This window comes from Pristiophorus japonicus, chromosome 19, assembly GCF_044704955.1.
Source record: "Pristiophorus japonicus isolate sPriJap1 chromosome 19, sPriJap1.hap1, whole genome shotgun sequence".
NCBI lineage: Eukaryota > Metazoa > Chordata > Chondrichthyes > Pristiophoridae > Pristiophorus > Pristiophorus japonicus.
The window spans coordinates 47,298,383-47,305,380 of record NC_091995.1 but is presented as its reverse complement, the minus strand read 5'-3'; the positions used below and the strand labels follow the sequence as shown (position 1 = coordinate 47,305,380).

General features: G+C 40.8%; 1 pseudogene; it reads right to left on the bottom strand.

Annotated features, from left to right (window-relative positions):
- Positions 1-1,523: 1,523 nt before the first annotated feature.
- LOC139230446 (probable G-protein coupled receptor 139) lies at positions 1,524-6,759 on the bottom strand (annotated as a pseudogene).
- Positions 6,760-6,998: the final 239 nt, after the last annotated feature.

Sequence of the window (6,998 nt, the reverse complement as noted above, 5' to 3'; positions counted from 1 at the left end):
CCAAGTTTGCTGATGATACAAAGATGTAAGGAAAAGCAATGTGTGAGGAGGACATAAAAAATCTGCAAAAGGACATGGACTGTCTAAGTGAGTGGGCAAGAATTTGGCAGATGGATTATAATGTTGAAAAGTGTGAGGTCATGCACTTTGGCAGAAAAAAAATCAAAGAGTAAGTTATTATTTAAATGGAGAAAGATTGTAAAGTGCTGCAGTACAGCAGGACCTGGAGGAGCTTGTGCATGAAACACAGAAATATAGTATGCAGGTACAGCAAGTGATCAGGAAGGCCAATGGAATCTTCGCCTTTATTGCAAAGGGGAAGGAGTATAAAAGCAGGGAAGTCCTGCTGCAGCTGTACAGGGTATTGGTGAAGCCACACCTGGAATACTGCGTGCAGTTTTGGTTTACATATTTACTAAAGAATATACTTGCTGTGGAGGCAGTTCAGAGAAGTTCACTCGGTTGATTCTGGAGATGAGGGGGTTGACCTCTGAGGAAAGGTTGAGTAGGTTGGGCCTCTACTCATTGGAATTCAGAAGAATGAGAGGTGATCTTATCGGAACGTATAAGATTATGAGGGGCTTGACAAGGTGGATGCGAAAGGATGTTTCCACTGAAAGGGGAGACTAGAACTAGACGGCATGATCTTAAAATAATGGGCCACCCATTTCAAACTGAGATGAGGAGAAATTTCTTCTCTCAGAGGGTTGTAAATCTATGGAATTCGCTGCCTCAGAGAGCTGTGGAAGTTGGGACATTGAATAAATTTAGGTCAGAAATAAAAAGTTTCTTAAACGATAAGGGGTTATGGGGAGCGGACAGGGAAGTGGACTTGAGTCCAGGATCAGATCAGACATGATCTTATTGAATGGTGGAGCAGGCTCGAGGGGCCATATGATCTACTCCTGCTCCTATTTCTGATGTTCTTATGTTCGCCTAATTTATTGCACTTCCCCTCAGTATTCCCTAACCTCTCCTCCAACTTGGTGTCCTCCACAAATTTAGAAATTATTTTGATTCCAAAATCTTAATATAAATTTTGAACAAAATTTGTAATTTTTCCACTTGGGAACAAAATGGCAGGTTAGGCAGGACCTATTCAATGAAAGAATGGATCGCCCACGGAAACAATTACAGCATTAATCATGATGGGAATAGATGGCTGCTTAACAGATAACTATATGTGTTACTGACAGGAGTCGGGTTGAGGGATATGATCGGAAACCGGTGTTAGGTTTCGATGAGAAAAATCGTTTATATCCGGGGGTATATTTGTCCAATCGATTTTATTTAGGATATGCAAAATTGTTATGTGTTTACTCAGTTCCGACATCGCCTGTCTTATCAGCAAAAGTTAATATTAGCCCAAATACCTTTGATTTCCTACAATATGACATCTAATATGGGGCACAGATGGCAGCTTCGATTTCCTTTAGAGATTCCTGTTTGTAGACGCCAAATGAACAACTTCTGGTCGCTTCCGATGGATGTAGCTCCATTTTTTTTCTGTGAGACCATTTAACTTATTTAACTAAATTAGACATGAGAGCCAGGGGTCGCTTCATCATGTTCTTTAATTCCTCTCTGAATTTGCTCTGGGACACTGCATAAATAAATGTGTTTGCGCAAGCACTCAAACACCTCAGCATATACCCGGAGTGTTCCGCAATGGTGAAAGAGTCATTGTAATCTGCTTCCATTAATTGTGTATCTGTAAATGGCACACAAATCAAAACTATGAAAAATAACATCCGTAATAGAATACAATTTCCAGATATAGCGAGAAGTAAAATTATGGATTTCCTTCGGTTCTCCATCTCGGGGTCAGTGTGATTCTGAACCTTCTTGTTTCCTCGGAGACCACTCCTCACTCTATTGGCCAGTACAATGTGCCTGATGGTCAGGGCATTGAGCAGCATGATCAACAGAAATGGTGCAACTGGGGATAAAATGGTTTACAACCACAAGAATGCTACCCATATGCGTAAGGTGTAGAAGCTGGATTTTACATAGCAGGACCAAGGTCTATTGTCAATTATTTCCAGAGGTTCAAATGCAAAGTAGATTGGAGCATTTTCTAAAATGCTAAAGAAACACACCACTGCTATCACCACAGCTGCAGTTTTTTTGTGCAATATTTTGTTCGCAAATTTTGGTAACAAATAGCAACAAATCGGTCAAAGGTGAAAGACACCGTTAGCCAGACAAGGCAATCAATGAAATCAAAAAACAGGGCGAGATTGAGACTACATATCGGAGTAAAGTTCAGGAATGAATATGGAAAATAAGCATCTTTAATCTCAATCAGAATGACTTCAAATATCAGGACCATTAGATCAGCTACTGCCATGGCCACCAGATAATGGGTGATGCATTTGGAGAGACCGCACTTTCCATGTGAGAGAATGATGATTGTCACCAAATTAGCTGCAGAAAAGAGGAAATTAAATTACTAACTCTCCTTACTCTGACAGGATGATCAGTCGACAGTTTTTTGTTTGAAATTCATCGAATATTTTCTTATCACTCAAATCTCTCTTTTTGTTTCTCCCAATCTAGCGGATAAGCCTAGTAGTTCTGAAAAAGATAAATTTCTTTGTGAATACAGACCTCTAACCTATTCTGAGTTGCTTTCGAACAGAAAATAATGCTGCAATGACTGACATGGTTGGATCGTCAACTTTCCATCGGACCGAAAATGGGCATTTCTAACTGATGCGCGTAATCGAATTCGGCGGATTTTCATTTCCATTCACTTCAACAGAAAGGAATGTCTGGTTCGGTGCAAAAAAGCTAACAGGGCGGCTCATTTGCTTATCCCTGTCCACCCATACACATCGTGGGGTAGCTTTCAATCTGTCCTTCCTGGTATAAACCGGCATTGCGGATGCACTATCAGGTAATAGCGGGCGGACGAAATACTGTCGCCAGTTTTATGCCAAACTTCAGATCGTCATTTCAATTATCGTCAATTATGATGCATTGTAAGTTTCAATGTGATAACACGTTTCTGAATGCAATATTGCGGCAGAAATCCCGGCCTCCCCGGTTCTGTACGGCGTGCGTACGGACCTGGGAAGGTATTGCAAATGCCGGTTTTCCAATCTGTCACTCTCTGGCTTGACAGATCCAACACATCTCGGCAGCCAGGATATTCGCATGGGCAAGATTGCGGTATTTACCCATCTCTTGCCAACGAATGTCCTGAAATCTCTTGTGCCTGGTAACAGCAGGCACATAGCTTACTTTTTACCAGCCTAAGAGTTTTAATACATATAAAAACATGTAAAAATAAAAGTTAAAAAACACATGTTTATGTTAAAAACCCTGCCCACTAAGGTAAGTTTATTTTAAACCTACTTGCAAAACATTTTTAAAAATCGGAAAAATTTATACTTTTCCAAGACAGTTATTAACTTTAATTTCAATTAATTTCAATTACGTGAGGTGTATTTTTTATTTTTTATTATGCTGTTTAGGGTATTTGTTTTTTTCTTTTCATTAATAGCAATGAGAACTCGTAGATATGGAGTTCACATTGCTATTAATGAGAAACCTGCGGAATACTTTACCTGATTGGTTGTGCAGTCACACGTGACTGCACCTTCGACATTAGAACCTGGAAGATGCCCTGCAGCGAAGCACCGGCGGGACCACCGGGTAAATTCGTAAAAATTCGCCGGTCAGAGGCTTTCATTTGAAAGTAGCCTCCGACCAGATTTTCAGGGCCATTACATCGTTTAGTCTTGTGAAAATTCTTACCCAATGTTCTTCCCGTGCTTTTCCTCAGCAAATGGCCAGCAAAGGAAGATTTCTTACTGATATATTGTTTCATGTTCAAAATGTAAAGAAAATCATTTCATCTCGGATTTCGTCCAAATTACGTGTCGCCCGAATTGCATACATCAAAGTAACCGTATAAGCCTGAGTGATACGTGGGACCTGAGAATGGGCAGAGGTAATTTTATGATATTTAAGTTATTATTAGAAATGTGAACGTTGGTTTTCCTCAGAGCAATCATTTCAAGCGTATTTGAGATTTAGTTTATTAATAACGTGCAATAGCGATTAATATCAAGCAGAGCTTTGGAAATATTGACTGTGCTTTGCAAACAGGACCAGGATTGTCTTGGGTGGCAATCTTGATGTCCGCCCACTTGATGTCCAATTTCTTAGACCAATGGAGCTGAATATCGGGAGGGCGTATAACAGGCATTGCACGCAAGAATTCACCCCTACCCCCGCCACCCCAGATAGCTGCTGCTACATGAGTAGCTGTCATTAAATAATTTCTTAGCATTTCTCCAAGATGTATTACAATCTGTGCATTTGAATCCAAGTATCAAAATTATCCTCCATTTGACGATATAAAAACGGTTCTTTGGCGTTCTGGCGTAACTGAATAATATAAAAAACAATAGTTGTTGTCTCAGATTGAAATCTCTGTCAGAATTACAATCTCAAGTTTGGGAAGTGTAGCTTGTAGCAAAATAGAATTAGAAATTCCTATGACTATATAATTACCATATCTCAATTTATTTATTCCCTATTTTGCACTTGATGGATGACTCTATATTTCCCCTTCCTTCAGTTTTCGTAAATAACAAATTTATAACATTCTACCAACAGATAGGTTAATGTCTATTATTGATTTGAACTATTTTTCTCTTGGTTTATCAAACGGCAAGAACGGACCAGCAAAGAGGATCATTTCACCTTTACCACATGGATGATATTTGGGCTAGAAATTACAATCGGAGGCGCAACTCTCGAGTACATCTGCAATCTGTAAAATAATTACCAATGTACCTGCTGGCAACCAGGCTGTGAACACTTGTGGTCTCAGGCCTCGAGGTACAGGGCAGTATAATTACCTGCAGATCCCAGAGACACAGGTGGTGCAGAACCGTACACTGTCATAAACACCGCAAATTCAGGGACAATTATTCTCAGCACTCTATTTCTACCATGCACAGAAAACTTGGGATAGATTGTGGTCTCTATCACCTAAGCATTAAATATCAGCCGAATCTGTGGTAGAAATTGGTTTTGGGCAGTAGCGCTGAACAGGAGGTAGGCATCGGCCGTCTATTATCCGTCTCGCTTGTGATTGAGTTCTACTGAAATCAATGAACGTGAACACCAGATGGGGAGTGAGAGGCAGACACGGTGGCGCCATTCTACACCGTTGTGTAGAAAGGCAAATCTGGTAGCTGTGACCACAAGTATCAACGGAACTGCCTGAATTTCTTCCACTGATAATAATGGAGGTCATCCGCTCTTTTTAAGGAAGCCTATCCTCCACGGAGGATTTGGCTTTTTGTACTTGGCCGAGGTTATGCAGAACACAGCTGTAAAGACTGAAATCTATCCAATGGTTACCAGAAAAATCACCACTTGGATTAGAATCACAACCGCGCAGCAATAGCTGGATGCGTTTTAGTAGCACGTGTCTCATTTTGCTTTGTGGCCTCAGAACACCAAATAATTCCAACTAAAAACAACAGAGTATATCGCACAGTTTCAGAATCAAGCGCTTCAGGTTGCTCTAAAAGCTCTATTACCGAGTAGTTGCCTGAAATTAATGATCTCGCCTGGCAACAACATTTACACCCATGGATTTCCATAGTCTCTGGCAGTGATAGAACTCATTGCTCCAGTCACAACTCTGAAAATTAGGGCGGGAAATTGATATTGGGCAGTGACTTAAAACTGGCGATAGTGAACTGGCGGCCTATTTTACCCAAATTACATTTCCATTGACTTATGTCGCACTACCCTTCGCTCCACCAAGATGCTGCCAAATAACCAGGTGGTGATGACCAAAAGCTACACTCTAGTCTAGAATTACAGAATAAATGCACCAAAAACTTCGAATTGCAAAAAAAAATGGTTCTCGATACAAGAAATGCCAGTTGAGGCTCGGCTTTCAGATTTGTTGACACGCTGCTGGACAGCTGCATGCACCAGAAGGGCGCCCGGAGCCGCTCCGTGTAGGGAAAGGTGGGGATCTGATGCTAATCTGGCAGCCGGTTAGGTCTACGGTCAGGTTGCAATCCCAGGGAGTCTACAATACCGCAACTGTGATCCAGAGTGTATAAGAAATAGGAACAGGAGTAGGCCATACGGCCCCTCGAGCCTGCTCCGCCATTCAATAGGATCATGGCTGATCTGGCCATGGATTCAGCTCCACTTCCCTGCCCGCTCCCCATAACTCCTTATCCCCTTATCGTTTAAGAAACTGTTTATTTCCGTCTCTTTCTGTATTTGTGGACCTGGGGCAACACTTCTGTTAATCCTGGCTTCGCAAAAATCTATTTGAAAATTTTATTTGCATTTTCTTGAACAGTCTCCAGGCATCGCTTTAAGGATTGTTCGTTTGGCTACTCCATCCGATACTAATACTTGTCCCAGATACAGAACTACAAGAATGACTATCAAGGCCGAGACATATTCAAAAAATTGCTGAAATGAAATAGTCAGTGTAAACAGTGCTTCCTGTCAGGTGGTTACATTAACAATATCAGAGAAACTTGGAGTTTATTTCAGTTATTTCTTTGCTACCGGTAATCAGTCTCTGCAAATCAAACACATTAAAACAACTCGGTAATATCATTACAGCGACAGCAGGAACAGTGACACAGTGAAGCACTGTTAAAGATGAGCATTAACTGGTTATTAGCAGCTTACCAGGAAGACCAACTATTGCAAGATCGGATAGTGAATGTTTTCTATCTGTATGATTACCGACTGTTCCATATTGGGAGAGAAGCGACGTTGCCTGTAACAGTTATGGAGAGGCAGATCTTTGCTCTGCAAAGAAGCTCATTTATAGCTAAGAGAACCCTCAAGTGACACATGAGCATTAAACAATGATTGGCATTAGTTACAGTCAGTTGAACAAACAGATTAAGGCGAGTCATATTCACTGTTACTTATCAGAGGTATTTTACAATGAGTTTGCCCATTAAAAGAATAAGGATTTTAGAATATTATTG